The following is a 23,009-nucleotide window of genomic DNA, read 5'->3' on the forward strand; positions in this document are numbered from 1 at the left end:
TTTCTTTCTTTGTTCTGGCAAAGTAATTGGTCAAAGTTGTTCACTAAATATTATTTCCCTTTTTATTCTATCATGATGTTTACTTGTCCAAGAGTCCATTAAACTTCACCTTTGCATTTGGTTGCCACGACAACCCCACATCTATGTTAATGAGGACAAACTCTAATGTAAAACTTTGTCTCCAAAAAATCGTTCCCAGATGCTGTGATCACAAATATTTGGCTATAATTTTTTTTTTTAACCTTGAAAGTCTTCTTGTGTCTAAAGTGCCCACAAAAATAAGTACTCCACCACTTTTTAGTTCAATCGCTTCTAACCTCAAAGATATATTTTGATAACAAGATGCTTAGAGGAAATCAAAGAATACTCCACTTTTATCTTCTCTCTTAAGACTCTCCTTAGATACCATATCAGTTTCAGTGAAGTTATTCTTTGAAAAATTATTTCAATAGATTATTCTTCTCTTTTTTTTTTCTTTTTTTTATTTTTATTTTTTTTTATTTAATTTTATTTTATTTGAGAACATACTGTACAGAGGGGTTACAATTACATGGGCAGGATAATGCATACATTTCTTACCAAGCATTGCAGCCTCCTCCTTTGTTTACCCTTCACCTCCCTTCCCAGCCTCCCCCTTCCCTCTCACCCAATCATACCCCCCCACCCACCCCCCAACGACATTGTAATGCTGGTTTTGACATGACATTTTGTACTTCTCATTGTTGCAACAGGTCCACCTGAATCCTTAAACGACTTGTTTGTCCCCATCTCCTCCACGAACCCTCAAATATGTATTTTAATGTTTTTGTTTCTTTCATGCATGTGTTTCTAACGCATTTACAAGATTATTTCTTTGTTGCTTTGTATGTCCCTCCCCCACAGTGTAACCCCCGCTTTCACTATATTTGATTATTCTTCTCTTGGTCTTACATTTGTTCAGCAAGATGTATGGGAAAGAAGAGTTAAATCATCCATTCCTTGCATGACAGTGTCTGTTACAAAGGACAATGCTTCTATGTCTAATTCTATGTTCTCTTCTTAGCTCTTGCTTGATTTCCAATTAATCCCTGCTTCTTGGCTTCAAGTCCAGTGAAGCTGAAGGACTATAAGGTCCCCCAACCCCACTCCGCCCCACTATATCTTCATATTTTCTCTTTAAAACTCTTTTAAGTTGCCTCATTTGGACGCAGAATTTATTTTCATGTCTTCATTCAATCTGTTCTGCATTGTAGTCAGCCAAACAGGCTCTATAAAATCACTTTAGGTAGCAAAAATATGAAGACAATATATATAAAAAGTTTAGGCCTCCCTCCACTTCTGAAGCCAATATGCTTAACTAGGTCTTCTAAGAACACTGTTTTCTTACCCTTTCAATTTGCTCAATTCTTTTCTGATCCTAAAATTTTTGGCTTATGTAATAAGAGAAGTCTTTACTATCTCATGTTAATAAGGATATTATTTTTTGTGAGCTACTTAGAAATGTGTAATCATTGGAGTATCCAATCAGATTTTCTTCTGTGTTTCAGTGCTTCACGTTCAAAGACATTGTAGAAAGTGTTACAAACAGAAAAGTGTGAACCCAATACCTTGTTTCATATTGGAGGGCACTTTCGCCCTAAATATTTTGACCAAAATTATCTTTTTCAAAGAATTATTTTGGTAGTTAAAGGTCAATTCACAAATTTAGATATCTTAGTTTTTTAAGAACTTTGAATTTACACAGTGAGAGTATATTTCCTGGGTAAGGACAATTCTCAAAGGAACCTACAGGATTTACAGTAAGATTTCTAAAGTTTGTTTAGTGTGAAAATGAGCTATCGTCACCCACATTGCTCTCTCTTAACTAAGTCTCCATAGATTTCTTTGCATGAAAGCCTATTTTCCCAGGCAATTTTTTTAATAAGCTAAATTATTAAAAAGTTTAAACAATCAAAATATACCTGTCATAATTTTCAAACTCTTTTGAAATTCCTTAATCAGAATCACATATTCACTAATCCTAATTCAACCTTTACCATCAAAAACAGTTAACATGCTGTTTTCATGATATACTGTCCACACAACTATTACTGTCCAGTGGGTTTATGTGTATATATGACCATATAAGCTGATGCTGAGCAAAATGAACTTCAAGATAGGGAACAGAGATTTTGTTTGTAGTTGTTGTTTGTAACGTATTATGTGATTTCTTTTTTCTTTGGGTTTTTTCCCTTATGGTTGTTCCCTGCTGTATTTGATTTTGGTGCCCTGTGTATTGTGTATACATTTACCTTAATTAGGGAAGGGAAGTTCAAGAACAAAATGGTGAGACAAAGGACAAAAGGAAAACCAATGCAATAGCAATACTCACATGACAATATGTTGGAAATGTACATTACAACTCTGAGGAGTACTGAGGTGAAGGAAACTGTGAGAAAAATGAAGGAGGGGCTAACAAGTTTGAAAAGTTATGTATTCATTACCTTACAATTACTGTAACCCCATTGTACAGCAATTTGATAATAAAATTAAATTTTAAAATAAGCTGCATAAAATATAATTGCACTCTATTTTTACAGTAAATATTATTCTTTATTTTATGTAGTAATTTTTTTTAAAATCAATACTATTTGGCATCTAATTCGAAACAATTACTCCTTTTTTATCAGAGCGTCACCAACTTGAATGTTATCCAACTAGACAATATTTTCACAATAAACTTGCCAATATTTTGAAAAAAGAATAAATTTAGTACTTTCTCACACTAAAACCAAAAACAGTTTAACTCTATGGAAACCAAAAACTTTTAAAAGTAAATCATACTGAGCATGTTTAAAATGTGAAGATTTACACTAAATTATTGTAGTTATAATGCCATCATTTATTTCTAGGGGCAAACACATTTTGTGTCAAGCCTAAATGAAAATATAACACAGTATATACAAAGCTTTGATAAAACACAAGTTTGGCTTACAATGGGAACACTTAAGTTTGCATGTGCAGTGGTGTTGCAGGGTTGTTAAATCCATCCTTTTGATGAACTTGACATGATGAAATTACCTAACCATACAGTTCACTGGACAGATACTGCTGTTTTATACATATATATATATATATACATATATATGTATATATGTATATATATATACATATATATATATACATATATATATATATGTATATATATATACATATGTGTATATATATAATATATATATATACACACACACACACACACATATATATATATATATACACATATGTATATATTTATATATTAAGTGGCACATAAATAAAAATAAAAAATTTACAATGAATAAATTTAGTGAACAGATAACCTTTCCCAAAAAATTATTTTACCTGAGGCCAGGCGCTGGTGGCTCATGCCTGTAATCCAAGCTACTCAGGAGGCTGAGATCTGAGAATCGCGGTTCAAAGCCAGCCCGGGCAGGAAAGACCGTGAGACTCCTATCTCCAATAAACCACTAGAAAACCGGAAGTGGCGCTGTAGCTCAAGTGGTAGAGCGCTCGCCTTGAGCTGAAGAGCTGAGGGACAGCGCCCAGGCCCAGAGTTCAAGCCCCATGACCGACCAAAAAAAAAAAATATTTTACCTGAATAAATTCATGTCTTATAGTCTCCAATTCTATATCACACTTAAATGTCTGCGGATCCCCTTCAGCTTTTTCATAATATTGGATTTTTTTTGTTTTTCAGATGAAAAAGCCTGTCAATAAATATACTTGTATGATATTCCTTTCTTTAGAAAATGAAAAGCACATCGTGTAATCTGGCTATTTATGTGTCTTCAAAATCAACTTTCATAATTTCAAGTACATATTGACTTCGACTTAGATCTCTCTCATTTTCTTCCAATAATACCTATGGGAAGGAGAAAATGAAGGATCATTCTGTTACTGTGGGAGCTTCTGCTATTAATCACTGGAATAAATATTATGAAAATAAATCTCTGAAATTATTTAGAGAGATGACTTGAAAGTTACCTTTCTACACACTCATGTTAGTCCCTCAACTAAATCAGAGAATTTAAAATAAGTAACATTTTACCTGGGAGCCAGTGGCTTATGCCTGTAATCCTAGCAACTCAGGAACTGAGATCTGAGGGTGGTAGTTCAAAGCTAGCTCTGGCAGGAAATCCATGACACTCTTACCTTCAATTAATCACCAGAAAACCGGAAGTGGCACTGTGGTTCAAGTGTTAAAGTGCGAGCATTTATCTAAAAAGCTTAGGGAGATTGCCCAGGCCTGGAATTCAAGCCCCATGACCAAAAAATATAAAAAAGGAAAAAAAGGGCGAAAAGCAACATTTTAAAGCTAATGTGCACATATACACAAAAATTGTCTAGAAATAAAATTATAACAGCCCCTGGACTGGCAAAAAAAGAGATTAAAGTGAAATTGCTTTCAATCATTCATGTAGACAATCTGTACTGAGGGCAGGGTATTGGAGCTCACATCACTAACTAAAGGGGTAGAAATTGAGAAGATCACTGTTCAGAACCAGTGTGCAAGGAAAGTAATAGGATTCTCATAACATCTTAAAGCCTGGGACGTTGGAATGCATTTGTGATACTAGTTACTTGGCAGACAGAAGTGAAGAACTTAGCCTCTGTTCAGCCCTCAGCAAAATTGATAATGTATGAGCAAAGTAACTACATTGAAAAAAGTATTGTTCTAATGGTAGAATACTTGTTCAGCCAACAAAATATCTAAATTTATACTCATTTCCTAAAAGAGAAAAAAAAGCAAAGAAAGAAAGAGAAAGAAAGCAAAATAGAATAGGAGGAGGAGAGAAAGGAAGGAAGGAAGGAAGGAAGGAAGGAAGGAAGGAAGGAAGGAAGGAAGGAAGGAAGGAAGGAAGGAAGGAAGGAAGGAAAAGAAGAAAGAAAGGAAGGAAGGAAGGAAGAAAGAAAGAAAGAAAGGAAAAAAGAATAGAAAAGAAAGAAAGGGCGGAAGAAAGAATGGGAGGAAGAAAGAAAGGAAGAAAGAGAAGTATAAATAAAAATCTCAGCAGGTGTTAGATGTTAATAATGACCCTAAATACTTTTAGTTATAAATGCCATCATTTAATTCCCTGGGAAGAGACATTTTGTATCAAGCCCTGTTGTATGGACTTGGGACCCACGAAAGACCACCAGAGACCACGACCAATGCAAACAGCAAAAGAGACATTTATTTGCAAGCTCAAGCTTGGTCCTCCGCACATCAGGTAACCAGTGACGTTAAGAGTCCCAGAGCACAAAATCAGCACAGCTTTCATAGTACTGAACAAACAAGTTTAGGGAATTTCCACACAAGCAGTTAAATGATTGGTTTGAGTCCACCCTAACTGCTCTGCCCTTTTTCTGAACTATTGGTTTATCCTGTTCCTGGAACACTTGGGCAACTGTTCTTCTTTCTTAAGGGTGGACAGGGTTGGTGGCATCCTGTATTTTTTTTTATCTATCTTGGGGTTACTCTGAGGGCAGCTTAGCACAATATGGTGTGGTTAATCTCAAATTGGAGTTACTTTGGCTCTTCATTTTCTCCTCTTCTAGAACATCGGGGACCAATCATGGTCTCCTAATTGGCACAGTCTTCTATATTTAAAGTTTGGTATTGGGATCTCAGAACTAATAGATGGACTGTGCTGATTCTCTTTTTACAAAGGACACCAGTCTACAAGGTCCGATTGTGAGTAACAAAATTAACAGTAACAAAGGCCCTTACATTTTCTTCCAGCAATCCTGAGTCGGTATACCACACCTAACTTACCTTTATACCAGCTGTACTCGTAAGCTCCAATTTGCTACATACCTAAACTTTCTGATGTTTGTCTTCTTTACGACATTTTAAGACAATCCTTACTTTTTAAATCATTTCTTATCTAGAGGATTCCAATTTTTCCCAAATTCCTTTCTTAAGTCTTTCTTTACTACACTCCTCTTCTTTACAATTCCTTGAGCTCCTTTGTGGCTAGAATTTAAAACTGCCCATTTTTCCTTCGACTTGTGGAACCAAGTTATCTCAGAAAGCCTCAAGGCACCAGTGGGATGAAAAGCTTTCTAGATTTTAAGGCTAAGATTAGGGCTGGTTCTCATTCCTCCCTCTACTTCCATTGTTTTTTAAAAAAATCTCTCCTTTATCTTTAAAACACACCCAGGAGGAAGCAGGTTATTACCATACCAGAGCCAAAGTAGGCTGTGACCCTGATGTATGTAAGGCAAGCCAGTGATATACTTGACCACAATATCCACTGTGGGAATGGAGAGGTTACTGAATATCACCAAAAGAATGTCCCACAAGATCTTAGTATTAGCAGCGTTCAACCAGGAAGCATTTTCAGGTGATGGAATCAGGCAGAGTTGAATGTACTTTTACCAGTGTGGGAGTGGTCTCGGTGATGATATAGATTTCCTCCAGGTGACTGTCAAGCTGTCATTGAACTTTACTCATTAGGGTGCGCAGCAGCAGCAGCAGTAGCAGGGTCTCTCAGTGGCTCAAAGGGACTGTCACACCTCATGCTAGGCTGCAAATTCCCACACAGACCGGTTAAGGATACATTGCATAGGCTTGGCAGGCTATGACCCCACTAGTTTTTAAGACTATTTAGACAGTAGACCAGGACAATTAACCAAGATAACATTTTTTTTTTTTTTTGTGATCATTTCTTTTTTTTTTTTTTTTTAATTTAATTTTATTTTATTTGAGAACATACTGTACAGAGGGGTTACAATTACATGGGCAGGATAATGCATACATTTCTTACCAAGCATTGCAGCCTCCTCCTTTGTTTACCCTTCACCTCCCTTCCCAGCCTCCCCCCTCCCTCCCACCCAATCATACCACCCCTCCCCCCCCCCGACATTGTAAAGCTGGTTTTGACATGACATTTTGTACTTCTCATTGTTGCAACAGGTCCACCTGAATCCTTAAACGACTTGTTTGTCCCCATCTCCTCCAACCCCCGCTTTCACTATATTTGATGTAAGATAACAATTTTTTTAAACGAGATAGTTCTTTTAATAAAGCTAGGATTTTCTAGGCAGATATAGAAGCCTCAGTCTTGTACTATTCTTTCCCATGTCTTTTCCTTCTGTCTATTTTGCCACATTTTTTAAAAAAAGTGACTGTTGTCCCTTGTTCTTAAAAGGCGATGGTGAGCAAAGATTCATCTTCTGTCACTTCTTCAAGCTGACTCAGGGGTGTTGATCCTACCTAACCAGGAACTTATATCCTAAGCCTATTTTACAAAGAGGTTACCAGGATTAGATGTCATTAAGAACAACATTTTAACTTTTGACAAATTCACAGACCTTTTTTCTGACTACAGCAGTGTAGATTATTTAGTCTTCTGGTTTGCAAAAGGATCTTTCTGGATGGCTTAGTAATGTGATCTCTAGTAACCTAAGAATGTCTGAGTTACCTATGCAGGCCTTCAGACAGATATCAATAGAAACACACTCTCAGGTTTACAAACTTTTTCCTGAGCAGATGAATTTCATGTAGCTGGAGTCAGCTCAAAAGTTACTGCCAATTAGAGCTTTGGGCACATACAGAGGTTAGGATCTAAACTATCCTCCACATTTTACAACCTTAGCTTTTTAGTATTATCACAGATGACTGACTAGTTCCTGTCCCTTACAAGTGATAGACTTTAGGCATGCTTACAACCTATCTTCCCATGACCTCCTGACTCTGACCAATTTTTGAAGGGCCATATACAAATGACTCTAGGATCTGACATTATTTCTGCCATTCAAGCAGTGGCTTACAATCTCTGGATGCTCCTCCATTGCTTTTTGTCCCAGGAGTGTCTTCTCCACACTGGGAAAAATGCCTCATTGGCATTTCCCTTAGTTGGTTGCTGGACTTGAACTTAGGGCCTGAGTGCTGTCCCTAAGTTCTACAGCTCAAGGCTCACGTTCTGCCATTTTGAATCCGAAAGCAGCTCTGCTTACTCTTTCAGCCTTTTGCTGGATGAGTAGAGGTGACAGTCTCTCTCTTACCTTTTTCTGCCCGAGCTGGATTCGAACCAGTTGCAAATCAATGAGTCGCAAAAATGCCACTTTATTCCAAGTAAAAGCAAGAAGGTGATCAACATAGAAGTAGCTTTTAAGCGAATCCTTACCTGAAACTTACTAAGAACCAAAGTTACATCTGACAAACTTACAAGAATCCTCACTCCTTTTTGTCAACCTGCTGGGAACTGTTAAAAAAAATACCTATGAGAGAAAACTGAAATAGTAATTAAGCAATTATTTTGGTAATCCAAATTTTTCCTTTTTGTACTTTGAGGGAAATGTTTAGAATAATTTTATTTTTAAACTTTATATACAGAAATCCATTCCTAATTTATGAGCCTCCTATTAATTTGCTTTAATATTCTATACTTTAGTTTTTAGCTGCACTTTGAAAAATCCCTTGAACTCTCAAGGCTAGGTGTGTTACTCATTTCCTCTTGGCTGTTTGTTTTAAAACAGATACACATGAAATCGTTTAAACTCAAATAACATATTTTCTTAATGCAAAAATTACAATCACCATCATTTTACCAAGAATCTAGACTTAACACCTTTATGCCTTAAAAAAAAACATATCCAATGGCAGAATATCATTGAGAGCAAATCACGTTGTACAAATAAACTTTTTAACCCTCTTTTTAAAGCCTTCTTACTTTTAATTTTAACACATCCAAGAGGCAGTTTTAGCAATGTTAATCAGATCTTCACATCACTCGTTTTTACCATCACGTCTCCAGTGTCTATCTGCAGGAAACAGTGAAAGAATAAAGATCGGCCACTTAGCCCTTCCTGTGGAAAGGCCACGCACCCAATCCGACTCTTTAGCATTAGATGAACTGTGTTTGTGCCAGCTTGCCCTCTTTCACCATGCGTGGACTCCTCCCATGGCCTGTTCCACCATGCATGACCAGCTAAACTGCACTTCTGCATGTTCACCATTCACTCCTAAAGAAAGGTATTCTGTTAGCTTCTAAGTTTCTCCTTTTTGTTAAGTCAGATATATTGATTACAGTATAAACAGCTTTATGCATTCTAAAATACCAGATTTTCTAATTTTCAAGTTAAAGAATCCTTACAAAAACCTATTTTAAACAATGTGAAAGTGCTTTAAAATGTTTTGGTAATGTCAAACCTCATAAGTTTTTGAATTTTAAAATTAAACTCACACAATTGTTACAAAATGCTAACAATTTCTATCATGAACAAGTTCACAAACACATACAAAACACACTCAAATCTTCAAGCAACCCAAAATCAAAATCAGTTGTACGTACATTTTCTAAAGTTTTCAAACAAAAAATTAAGAAAATATTTCTTTTAAACGAAGTAATTTTGTAGAGCTTCATTTTCCCAGGGTTTGCTTGTTTAGCAAGGCAATTCAACAATTGGTCTTGAATTAAACTGGCCTGATTTTTATCCAATTTTATTTTTATTTATTTATTTTTCTTAATGTGTTTTTTTTAATTTTGAAAATACTGTACAGAGGGGTTACAATTACATGAGCAAGATAATGAGTACATTTCTTATCAAGCATTGTACCCTTCTCCTTTGTTTTCTCTTCCCATCCCTTCCTATCCTACCACCACCTACTCCCCCAACTCTCCTCCCTTCCTCCCCCCCACCACAGTTGTAAAGTTCGTTTTCAACATAACGACTTGTACATCTCATTGTTGCAATGGGTCCAAATGTATCCCTATATAAGCGATTTATTTTTTCTCTTCCCCTCCACAAATTATACCGACATTAAATACAGTGAAAGAAGGGGTTATACTGTGGAGGAGGGACATACAAAGCAACAAAGAAATAATCTTATAAACGTGTCAGAAACAATCACATGAAAGAAAAAAAACATTTGAATACATATCTTAGGTTCATTTCCCGAACATCACCTTATCTGACCTTTTCTGCTTGACTCATACATATACTACTTATTGAAAATAAGGGAAACCATGTAAACTATGTTTTTTTGGACCTGGCATACTTAACTTGATATAATTTTTTCAAGTCTTTCCATTTCCTAACAAACGGGCCAATGTCATTCTTTCTGATGGAGGCATAGAATTCCATTGTGTATATATACCACATTTTCTTGATCCATTCATCTACTGCAGGGCATCTGTGTTGGATTCATATCTTAGCTATGGTAAATAATGCTGCAATAAACATAGTCGTGCTGGTAGCTTTAGTGTGGTCTTGTTTGTGATCATTTGGGTAAATGCCCAAAAGTGGGATTGCTGGATCATAAGGGAGCTCAAGCTAATTGAAAACGTTGGCAAAGTAGCAGGGTATAAAATTAACCCTCAAAAAGCAATGGCTTTTCTGTATGCCAGCAATCAGAAAAGTATGTCTAAAATTAGGAAAGCAACTTCATTCGTAATAGCTCCACAAAAAATAAAATACCAAGAAATTAACTTAACCAAAGAAGTGAAGGACATCTGTGATGAAAATTTTGAAAATTTGAAAAATGAAATCAAAACAGAACTTAGAAATTGGCAAAAACTTCCATGCTCCTGGATTGGAAAGGTCAACATTGTGAAAATGGCAATACTTCCCAAGGCTATTTACAAATTCAATCTGATACCTATCAATATTCCAACATAATTCCTCAAGGAAATAGAAGTTGCAATCCAAAAATTCATATGGAATAATGAAAGACCCCAAATAGCAAAAACGATCCTCAACAGAAAGAGCAGTGCTGGAGGAATATCAATATCAAATTGCAAACTCTACTATTTAATCCATTGCAATCAAAGCAGCTTGGTACTGACACAAGAACAGACCTAAGGACCAATGGAATAGAATTGAAAACCCAAATAATTGTGAAGCCAAGCAGAAGTTTCCTTTTCATTCGGCACCAGCATTGGATGTTGACTGGCAGAGCAACAACACCTTTGCTTCATGTAGTACAGATTTGTGCATTCATGTCTGCAAATTAGGACAACACAGATCTATTAAAACATTCCAGGGACATACAAATGAAGTAAATGCTATCAAGTGGGACCCCATTGGCAATCTTCTGGCCTCCTGTTCTGATGACATAACTTTGAAGATATGGAGCATGAAATAAGATAATTGTGTACATGATTTGCAATCACATAATAAAGAAATTTATACTATCAAATGAAGTCCAACAGGACCAGGGACAAATAATCCAAATGCCAACCTTACGTTAGCAAGTGCGTTCTTTGATTCTACTGTTACGTTATGGGATGTAGACCGAGGGATTCGCATCCATACTTTGACAAAACACAAGAACCTGTGTACAGTGTTGCTTTCAGTCCTGATGGCAAGTATCTGGCAAGTGGTTCTTCTGACAAATGTGTGCACAATTGAAACACAAGCAGTTGCTCTAGTTCACAGCTATAGGGGAACAGGTGGAATATTTTTTTTATATTTGCTCTTTTATTTTAACTTTCTTTTTTTTAATTTAATTTTATTTTATTTGTGAACATACTGTACAGAGGGATTACAATTATATGGGCAGGATAATGCGTACATTTCTTACCAAGCATTGCAATAGCTAGTATATGTATGAGTCAAACAGGTGGAATTTTTGAAGTTTGCAGGAACGCAGCAGGAGACAAATTTTGAGCCAGTGCATCAGATGGTTCAGTTTGTGTATTAGACCCAGAAATAGCGCTACTAGTTGGAAGCCATGGGCCGACTATGAATGTGTACATAGCCAAAATGACTGTCCTTGACCCATGTACTGCTACAGTCCCACCTGAACCATGGCCAGTCCACTATAGCCAAATCTAAGAGAAGTATATCCATGCAATGTATATATACAAAATTGCACCCTGAAGATGACTGAGTTTTGTCACAGCTTGTGAATTCTGTTCACCAAGTGCTAGAATCTAATCTGCTGTGCCACTAAAATAGCATTTAGTAGTTTGGGATATGAAAAACAGAAGAGAGAAATAAATATACGCTATAAAAGCAGACCATATATGTACCAGAGTTTGTTTACTAATGACAGCCTTGTTTCTCCCCTTTGAATCAATCAGCAGACACCACTGATTCTATTCTTTTTTCCCTTCAGTAGTGAGCAGATGGTATGTACAGAGAAAATGGACATAACAAAACTCGCAGTAGTAGTTTGTTCTTGCTTTTAAATTTTGATTTTGGTTTGATTGTGGATGCATGAAGTAAGGGAGTGAATCAGTTTCTTGTTTATATTTTTTTCACCTTTTAAACAATAAAAATTTTCTTAAAAATACTTTAAAGCATTCTTTAGAAGAGGTAGATTTTTGGTACATTTTTGGCTCCCAGAGCATATATTCAATTGGTGCATACTGTGGAAAGGGGCATTGGAAGCTAAAAGAAAGCATAGGACTTTGGTCATGTCAACCTAGAAGAGACATCCGTAAAGAAGGATGCTCTGCTTCTGTTTCTATTTCTATTTCTCTCTGTGTCTCTCTGTCTCTATTTCTCTCTCTGTCTCACTATATTTTATTTTAGTGATGTGGCTTAAATACAATAGGTTATTTTGGGGGACATATTTCTGCCAATTAAATACTAGAAGGGCACAAATGTTTTGTTTTTCTTTAAGTACGATATTGAAGATAAAAAAAATCTTCTGATGCTTTCTAACCATAAGTAAATTATGGATAAAATGTGCACTATTGCAAAAAGGAGCAAAGTAGTTTGGGGCTTTTTAAAAAAAATTGTTTTGCTTTGATTTTTAAGAGATTAAAATGTTTCTGGATGAGGAATAGCTTCTCCAAGTGTCCATCATTCTGTATAGAAGCTTAAATATGTAATGTAACCAAACTTCAGTATTAAAAATCTCTCATGTTATATTCTTTTATACAAAACAAGATAATGGCATATAACAACTGCCATTACATGGCAAAATATTTGCTACCTTAGTTTACAAACAATCTTTAAGACAAAAGACTTGCTTCAAGGTGTTTGTGAATAGCAGTGATTCAGAATTTTAAAAAGAAAAAAAAGTGATTGCACTAACCTCACTGCTGCTTTGACTCTGCATTTGTGGTACTCGTGACTACATAGATAGATAGATAGTCAGATAGATAGATAGATAGATAGATAGATTTACGCTGCTATTTTTCCCAGAAATCACTACTATATCCTGTCCCTCACTCTGTTTATATCAAGTATTTTCTTAAAAAATATAGGTATCAAATCAAAATTCCTCTTATGCTCATGCAGCTAAAAGTAAAGTAATAGATAAATGTTAGCATGAGCCATGCCTATGTGCGTGATTTAATAGGGTTTGTCATGATCTGCATAAGAATCCAGGACTATCAATTTTAAAGAAAGTAGTTGTCAAATTTTTATCTTAAAATTTTTTAATTAAGGAATTGCCTATAATCAAGCTTAGAAAATTTATAACACTACTTCTGTTAATAATTATTTTGAGGGCTTTACTAGTAAAAGTTTAACCTATGTTCTAAGTTGAACTAGAAATTGATTTAACCCAAGTAATGCAATTTTTTATTTTCAGCATCTGTTGTTTTGTTATTTTTACAAAATAGCATTGATTGAAGCAAGTCTTAGTTTACTAAGGTAGGGTAGCATTTTCTATTGGTGAAAAGAATACGTACACTTAATTTCACTATACTATGATACTGTAATGTTTTTTAAAAATTTACATCCAGAGAGGCAGTCATTCACGATGGTTTTGTGCCAGTTGTTTTTAGGGTTTTGGATCACGTTAGATATTTAGAACTTAACTCCTCTGTGACTTATGTAGGAAACCTAATATGCTGGCACTTGGTATCCTGCTTTTATTGCTAGAAGTCCACATCTGTGTTTGACTTCTCATTGTTTAAAAAAATAAATAAAAATAAAAAATCTGTGCAATAATTTTTAAATGTGCTCCCAGGAATAGACACAAATGTTTTGAGTATTTTTAAGCTGCATTTTCTTTTAGAGATGCATTGTCAATTGCACTGAATTTAAATCTGAAAGTCAGAGGTGATTATTGATAGTACTTTTGTATTTTGATATGGACAATTTATTCATTTGGATACAGTTAATGACTTTTTTCCCAGCTGATTTAAAAGATAGTCAAGAAATTCTGCAATATAGCTGCCAAAATAGACAGCTACATTTTTATGATATTGTCATCTTTTCTGTTTTTTTTTTATTCTTCTGCTATTTTACTTAAATCATAATAGCGAAGATAGGACATACACTTAAAGAGTATAAATTCAGAGCTTTATTATCCTGAAGTCTAGAGTCTTTCAAGTATAACCTTCTCTGAAAGGTGTCCATCTCACAAGCTGGTTCTTCATGAGCATCCATGTGTTGGGTTTTGCTGCTGTTCTCAACATCACCAATGCCTGCTGTGTGCCACCATGCTGCTCCAATAGACATGAATAAGATTGTCTCTAATTGAGCAATAACATGATTGCAAGAGACCAAGTTTCACAGCCTGTAAAAGTTCTATATTTGAAGTTTCTTACTCATTTTACCTCCCATTTTCTCATGAGAACAATTTATTCCTGAAGATAAGCTGAATGCAGTAATTTTTCTATAGTATTCACTGCAAATCATTATTTTTTATGCTACCATTATGAAATTTAATCATAAGGAAAATAGGAAGGAAAACTTACTGAATTCTCAGAGAATTAAATAAAATAAGGAGCAGCTGCCACTCTTAAATGTCATAAAGGAAAAATTTCTTTCTTCTCCATGTAGGAAGTCTCTTAAGTACTCATCTTTCCTCTAATCCCCTTTCCTGTAATTGATCAGGTAATATAATTGATTTTAAAATGAGTTTTAGAAGTGGAAACTGGTAATTTCCTAATAGGTCTTAGCATGTATCAAATTCTGTTTTAAATAATAATTCTCTAGGTAAATAAAGTAAGTTTTAGGATTAAACACTTTTTACAGATACTGAAAGTGCTTCCTTTTGTGGTGTAAAAAACAAATTATGGTGCAAAAAGTAACCATTAGATTGAATTATATGAAGGTTTTTTGTTTTTTCACCTAAAAATGTCAAGAGAAAGGCCAAAGTTTTGTGCTTTTTCACTTAACTTATAAAACACACCTTTTTTCCTTAAACTTCATTCTGTAAAATTAGATTTAATGAGAGAGTACTATTTTAAAGGAGATATCTGTTTATGTAGAATGATTTTGTTAAGAGTAATGTAAACTATTAATGATTATTGGCCTAAAGATGGCTGTGCATTTTTGCCAATTGAAGGAATCATAAATGACCATACTTTGAGAGAGCGAAAATGACAAGTTTTACTAGATGCTTAGAAAAACAAATCTCATGCAGTGCTGTTTACTCTTTTAAGACCACTTTCATTTTCTTAAGCACATTGTATGTTTCTACAGAACCTGTGTTCCAGCTCACAAACGAAGGACGGTACTTGCAAATGGTGAATTACTATTGACAGTTTTGCAGAAATCATGTTTCACTGGACCAACATTGTGGCACGGCAGCAAACACTAACATTTTGGGGAATAGCAGCAAACCTACAGATACCCTGGGTTTTTTTGTTGTTGTTTTTGTTGTTGTTGTTTGTTTTTGGTTCCCTTCCCTTCCCTTCTCTGAATCAGCAGGGGTGGCTGGAGGGTAGGGAGCTTATGAATTACTCTTCCCAGTAGTAGTTCTGAGTGTCACGTTTAATATAAATTTTTAACATGATTCTATTTCAGTGTAGAAGAGAGAGAAAAAGAGGAGGTATTCACTTTTTTAATACACTGATGTATAAATTTGATATCTTATATCAGTAGTTCTGAGGCATTGATAACATCCTTTATTTCTGCCTTTACGTTGACTGTGTTGAAGCAGGGTGAATAACTAAACTAGGGCATATTTTTCTTTTCTAGTGAGCGCTTCATGATGTTACCTTTGGACTTTCTGGATAAGTTCAAGAAAATGTTCTGCATGTTGTATCCAGTCTGATGTAGTTATCCATCTCATTACAGACAGAAACAAACAGACTGCATTTTGTAGCTCTGTAATCCTTGAATACAGAAGTAATTTTCTTCTTTCCTAACTTTGACATTGTAGCTATAATGTTTTCATTTAGATTTTTTCCAAATCCTTTGGGTCTAATTCTGTGAGCCTACCTGTAGCACCTGATTAAGATGTCTGCATCATTTTTTAGTTATCCGGTTAACTTTAAAACTGTTGTAAAAGTGTAATCCAGCCAATGTCAGTGTTTTGTACATGTTAAAGAACTTATTGTTCAGTTTTCATGATTATTGTGTAAGAAAGACTGATGAAGATGTTCTATGCTGTCCTGGACCATGTTAATTACACTTACAATGTATTTGGTTCCACATCACAATGATTAGTCCCCAATGACTCTTTTATCCTTTCTAGGTACATTTATTATTGTTGTTGTTGCAGTTTCCCTTTGCATTGTATTGCTTTGACAACTGTAATTTGAATCAGATCTGAAAGAGGTCCAGAATAAAATGTATTTTGATATTAAAAAAAAGAATTGAAAACCCAGAAATGAACCTACAGACCTGTAGCCATCTAATCTTCGATAAGGGAGCTAAAAAAAATAGAATGGAAGAAAGACAGCCTCTTCAGTAAATGGGGTTGGCAAAATTGGTTAACTACTTGTGGAAAAATAAAGCTAGATCCTTATATATCACCCTGCACCAGAATCAACTCCAAATGGATCAAAGACCTCGGAGTCAAAGCAGACACTCTGAAATCATTACAGAATGTAATAGGAGAAACCTTAGGTCTCCTTGGCACAGACCAACATTTTCATAATAAAGACCCAGAAACACAACAAATCAAAGAAAAGTTGGACAAATGGGACTGCATGAAATTGCAGAGCTTCTGCATGGCATAGGACATAGCCAGCAAGATCAAAAGAAAGCCCACGGATTGGGAGAAGATCTTCATTAACCATGCAAAGGACAAGGGTATCATATCTAAAATATACCTGGAACTCAAAAAATTAAGTCCCCTAACAACAAATCTTCAAAGAAACAACTTCCCAATAAATAAGTGGGCTAAAGACTTTAAGAGAAACTTTTCTGAAGGGGAAAGAAGGATGGCCAATAGGCACATGTAAAAATGCTCAACCTCCCTAGCCATTAAAGCAATGCAAATCAAAAGAACATTGAGAAAAAACCTCATTCCAGTTAGAATGGTTAGAGTCAAGAACTTAATAACAACAGATGCTGGAGGGCATTTGGACAGAAGGGAACCTTACTGCATTGCTGGTGGGACTGTAACCTTGTTCAACCATTTTTATCCAATTTTAGACAAGAGCTCTTTACATTGTTGAGCCTAGCTGAAAAGTCAAAGCTAGGCACTTATCCTTCTCTGTGACTGAACCCAGTTAGAAGCTGGAAATTTTATTTCCACAGAGATGTTCAAATAAATAACAAAAACACAAAAAACAAAAACCCACAATTAAAACTAGTACCAATTCTAAAACCGAATTAGAGAAGACAATAACCAAAGGCTGAATTTATCCCTACCAGAACTCTGTGCCGTTCTCACTCATCAAGCTGAATCCAGAGTCTGCTGAGTGAGCCTGCCATTCCCAACCAGAACATCCCTATCTCAGGAAACATAGAACAGAAAACAATCAGGTCTCAGTGAATGAGGTGACATCCCACCAACATTTGTTGACCCAGGGTCCTTCCAAGGTGGAAGAGAAGTCCCAGTCATTTGGGGGCAAGGGAAATAAGTCCTTAGCAACCATCCTCACCAACTGGTAGATTCTCCCCCATACTCTGTCCCCCCGGGCCAAGACCTAAGGCTAAGATAAACCCCAAATGACAAACAACACTCAACACAAAGACACTACTTACAAAGACACACTGCAGCGTTGTAAATTGCCAACAACCAGAAAGTGCCAGTCTACAGACTGAGAGTTTCCCAAAAAAACGTCTGTATTAAACAGCAATCTCCCCTGAAGGGTCTGGGGACGTCTCTTCACAGACCCCATTGTCAGTCTTAAATTGTGTCCACCAAGACTCCTTGCCAATCAGAGTACAGACCCCTCAGGAAACCAGAATTATAGATACAGAACCTGCAGGCAACCAAATATACAGAATGGCAATGCCTTGACTTAACAGCTGGGTTTTTGGGATTCTGTGGTGGTTTGTCTGTAGGGTCTTATGAGGCAGATTCCAGACGAGCCACCAGGAATATTGTATGGACTTAGGATCCCCAACGATTACCAGAGACCACGACCAATGTGAATAGCAAAAGAGTTGTTTATTTGCAAGCTCAAGCTTGGTCCTCCGCGCACCTGGTAACAGGTGATGCTGAGTCCCAGAGCACAAAATCTGCACAGCTTTTATAGTATTGAACAAACAAGTTTAAGGAATTTCCACAGAAGGAGTTACAGGAATGGTTTGAGTCCACCTTAACCGCTCTGGCCTTTTTCTGAACTATTGGTATGTCCTGTTCCTGGAACACTTGGGTAACTGCTCTGCTTTCTTAAGGGTGGGCAGGGTTGATGGCAACCTGTGTTTTTTTTCTCTCTCTCTTGGGGTTACTCTGAGGGAAGCCTAGCACAAGATTGTGGGGTTAATCTCAAATATGAGTTACTTTGGCTCTTTAGCCTGAATAAACCATAGCATACCACATACAGAGCTTTGGTAAAACACAGGTCTGGATTACACTGTTGGACCAATAGGAAGGTATGTTTAATGCTGTTGCAGATGTGTCTTAAGGTGTGAGGAGATTTTCATTCTGATGACGTTGAAATGATGAAAAAGACTAACTACAGAATTACCTGGGCAGATCCCTGCTGAGACCTATATTAAGTCACAGCTTAACAAAGAGCAATTTTTGCAAACAACTATATTGAAGAACAAGACAATGCGACCAAAATTATTTTTACGTGATTCAATGTATTTTTACACTGTATATCACATGTACATGTTCCTTATTCCCATCTGTCTCATTATGTTGTCTTTGTTTGTTTTTGTTTTGTTTTCAGAACCATGGTATAACAGGGAATTTCTTATATTTTTGTCTTCTAGTCTTCAGAAAATCTGCAGTTAAATAGGCTACGTTCCTTTTTAGAAAATAAAAAGCACTTTGGGTGAGGTCGTCATCATAATTTTGTTATGATCTCAAATATGTTTTTATTTCTGGCATTTCACCTGTATAATCTCACTTCAACATTTTCCAAAGCGCACTTTAGTGGAAGGAGGAAATTCAAAGTGGATTCTGGTAGAAAATTTCTGTTACAAAAATCTCTGGTACATAGTAAGGTAAGCAGCTCAAAAATTATTAATTGGAAAGATGAGTTGAAAGTTATCTTTTTATACACTAAAACTCTTTCCTCAAAGAAAACAGAAGATTTAAAATAACTAATGTTTTTGAAGTTAATGGGCACAAATGTGCACGAATTTTCTAGAAATAAAATTATCACTCATGAAACCTTAATGATACTTCAAAGAATGTTTTCCAATAAGAGGAATAACTTTTAAACATTTTCACACAATGTATATCTGCCTGGTAAAAGAACCCCAAACTAGACTAAGGCATCTAATAGCTATCTAATTGTTGCTATCTTTTTACAATACTCCTTTCTTATCATATTGATTAGTATTAATTCTATGGCCAGTATAAAATCACATTTGTAATAAAAGTTACTAGATGGGACCTTCATGGATGAGATGGTGTGGGGTTTCTGGTGAAGCCCTGTCTGGGTCAAGGGAGGAGTCGGTATTGGCACAGCCTCTGTGGTGAAGTATGGTGTGGCCTGAGGGTGAAGGCCAGTCTGTGTAGGACTTTGAGACAGCAGGGTTGGTACAGGAAGGACTAGACTTGTTAGGGGCGGGGTCTCTTGTGAAATAGGCAGGATTTAAGATAGAGTCTGGCAGGTGGACGGGTTTTCAGTGGAAGAAGGTGGGGTCACTGGGGAGGAGGCTGTTTGGGTCAGAGCTTTGAGAAAGAAGAACAAGGCTACAAAGGAGAAGGTGACTTAGAGTAGGGGTGCTGGTAGAGCACTGTGAGCCTTTGTGGGATATGTAGCGTGAGGTTTCCCATAAAGCAGGGCAGGGAATGGAAGCAAGAAGCTAACAGAAGGTGGGAATTCTGATGTAAGAATGTGGAGACATGAGGGTGAGTATTTTCAGGGTCTGGCTTTGAGAGGGCAGGGTGGTACAAGGAATATGTGGGCTAGTAAGAGACTGGGTTTCTGGTGAATAATGGCAGGCCTTTGGGAAATGTATTAGGGTGGAGGTGGGGTTTCTGGCAGAGCAGGATGTAGTCGCATTGTATGGAGGATTTTTTCAGGACAAGGGCTTTGTGAGAGAAGTGATAGGATCCAGTGCACTAGACTAGTTAGGATGGGGTTTTTGGTGTAGCCAGTCACCTCTTCGAAAAGAGGAGTAAGGTTGGGTAGGGATTTCAGTCTTCCAAGGCAGGGCATGGACTTTGGACAGGGTTTCCAGTAGGGCAAATCAACCTTCCAAAAGGGACTATGGAGGGACAGGGATATACAGTTGAGCCTGCTGAGCTCCAGAGGGAGACCAACTGGTGCAGTGGTTTCCAGTAGAGCAATGTGGGTGTCGAGAGATGGGACAATGTGGTGGTTGTTTTCTAGGCTTCAAGAGGGAGGCCAACCTGAGCAGTGGTTTCCAGTGGAACAATGTGGATGTCGAGAGATGGGATACTGTGGTGGGAGTTTTCTAGTGGGGTATTTCTGGATCAGGACAGGACTTAGAGCCATAGAGCTAGTTGGAGGAGGGGCTTGGAAAAGGAGTGGAAGGGCTAAAATGGTGCAGGATAATTATGAGCAGGGTATCTGGTGGAGTAGGTTGTGGATCTGAGGGAGGAGCCAATAGGATGCAGGTTTATCTGGGGAGCAAAGCAGGGTATTAAAGAGTAGATGTGAGAGGTGGAGAGGCTTGTGGTGGAGCAGGGCTGTCTTTCCAGGCAGGAAGCAAGGAGGAGCTTCATGGGCAGTTATACGGAGGTGGAAGGTTTTTGGTTTAGCATGATGGGCTTTGTGGGAAGAGGTAGGTTCGCGCTATGTTTGAGAGGTTAGTCCACCTAGAAGTAGGCTGGTTATGGGTAGAGTTTCTGATGGAACCAGGAGGGGCTTGATGGAGAAGGCTGCTTGGAGGTGGGGTATGAAAGTGAAGGGAGGAGCTTGGAGGTACTAGGATATGGGAGCAATGATACTATGAGGGAGTAGAGTAGTTAGGGGCAGGATATCTGGTGGATGAGGTGGGGATTCGAGGGAGGAGCCCTATGTAGGCTGGGTTTTGGTGCAGTAAGGCGGGACATAGAAGGAATTATGGACCTGCACTGATTTCTGGTGGTGCAGAGCAAGGATTCCAGGAAAGGGTGGATTGGAAGAGGGATTTCCCTAAAGCAGAGGAGAGTTTTCAGGAAGGAATCTGGTTGCAGGCAGGCATTGGAAAGTTTATAGTAGGTCTACCAGGGTGTAGGTTAGTTAAGGCTAGGCTTTCTAGGAGGAAGCTGCCTGGAAGTGGGTTTCCAGTGGTGCCAGTCAAGTTTTATGGGAAGGGGGACTAAGAAAGGGGCAAGACTTAGTAGGGCTACAAAAAATAAACAGTTACCAATAATAAATACAATATAAGAACATCATTTTCTGTCAGTGTGCACTTATATTACTTTTATGTATGCGGAAGATACTGGAGAAAGTAACCAAGTAATAATTCCTTCCTGGTAAAATTTTAATTTATTCCAATTGAGTGAAAATAAAATCACAGGTCACATCAGGCTCAGAGGCACACAGTAAACTAAGACACATGAAGGACTATAATTGATTCCCCAGCACCAACATTAAGGACCACAAATAAAAGTTTAAAATGTCTCAGTTGGGCATAGTAGACAATATTGTCTTTAAATTGTGAATGAATAGAACTTTTACTCTGACCACTTTAGAAATCCTAAAACGAAGTAAATAGTAATGTTTTAACTTTATACAATATTGGAAATTATGCTAAAAATAATTAGGAATATATAAAATTGTAAACAGAATGTTCGTTTTCCACCATCAACTCTAACCTAAAAGAATTTAAAACCAGAAAATTGCCATATAGTGGGGTTGTAGCATGGTTTCTTTCGGTCATCAAAATGGTGACTTAAGCAATGTGTCTTTATCATTGGATGCATAGAAAATAAAACATATCTAGTAATGTGAAGTACTACTATACAGAACCTGAAGAAACTCAGAAGGATCTATGAAAGGATGTTGGAATAAAATTAATGACTAATTACAGTAGAAATTAATCTTCACTAGGCCGATAAATAATTTCCTGAAGAAAAGGCTATATAGAAAAATAAACAGTGAAAATGAAGCAAGCAGGCAGACCATGAAGTAAACTTTATCCAATGAACAACATCTATCGAGGCATGATTGCAATCTTCCTTTACCTAAGTTACAGTTACTGACCTATGTTCTTCCCCTGCCAAATACCAAAGTCATGAAAATGTAGTAATCATTTTCAAGACATTAGGCGTTACAGAAAGAATTCAATGAATGTATTGCTAGAAAGTAAAGATAGATGTCTGAGCTACAGAGTGAAGAAAATATCCCCAATCTCTGGCCCTCCACTGTGAGAAGGGTACAAGTTGAAACACAAGGAGAATGGAGAGAAGTACAGTAGTGCATACCAGTAGTTCCCAAGATACAATGATGAATGTAACGGGAGAAAATCAACAAGATATTCACGGGACATAGCATGGGAGAATAGAGAAAAGAACAGTGAAAACCCAAGGAGAATTACAAAGGATACCCTTGCATATTTGGCAGAAGAGTGCGTGGCATTGAGGTCTAAACTATGTGGAGGTGTCATAGGAAACTACCTGTGCTCATATGGTGCCACAAGCAGTGAAGAATTTACGATTTACAGGACGTTGAATGATCATACAAGTTTTGCTTCAGTAGTACAGAGTTAAACCTTTATAAATTCTGTTTTGAAACACCTAACAAACTATAAAACCAAGACCAGAAGATTCAAATTTTATATAAGTGACTTGATTGTTCGCAACCTAGAGTTCAAAAAATCAAATCACATAATGTGAATGCTAAAGCATAACATTATTAAGGAAA

General features: G+C 36.8%; 1 pseudogene; it reads left to right on the forward strand.

Moving 5' to 3' along the window:
* The first annotated feature begins 10,519 nt into the window (after positions 1-10,519).
* Positions 10,520-11,760, forward strand: LOC122097255 (annotated as a pseudogene).
* The last annotated feature ends 11,249 nt before the right edge of the window (positions 11,761-23,009 follow it).

Source organism: Dipodomys spectabilis, unplaced genomic scaffold (genome assembly GCF_019054845.1).
Source record: "Dipodomys spectabilis isolate Male_0828 unplaced genomic scaffold, ASM1905484v1 ptg000420l, whole genome shotgun sequence".
In the NCBI taxonomy this organism is placed as follows: Eukaryota; Metazoa; Chordata; class Mammalia; order Rodentia; family Heteromyidae; genus Dipodomys; species Dipodomys spectabilis.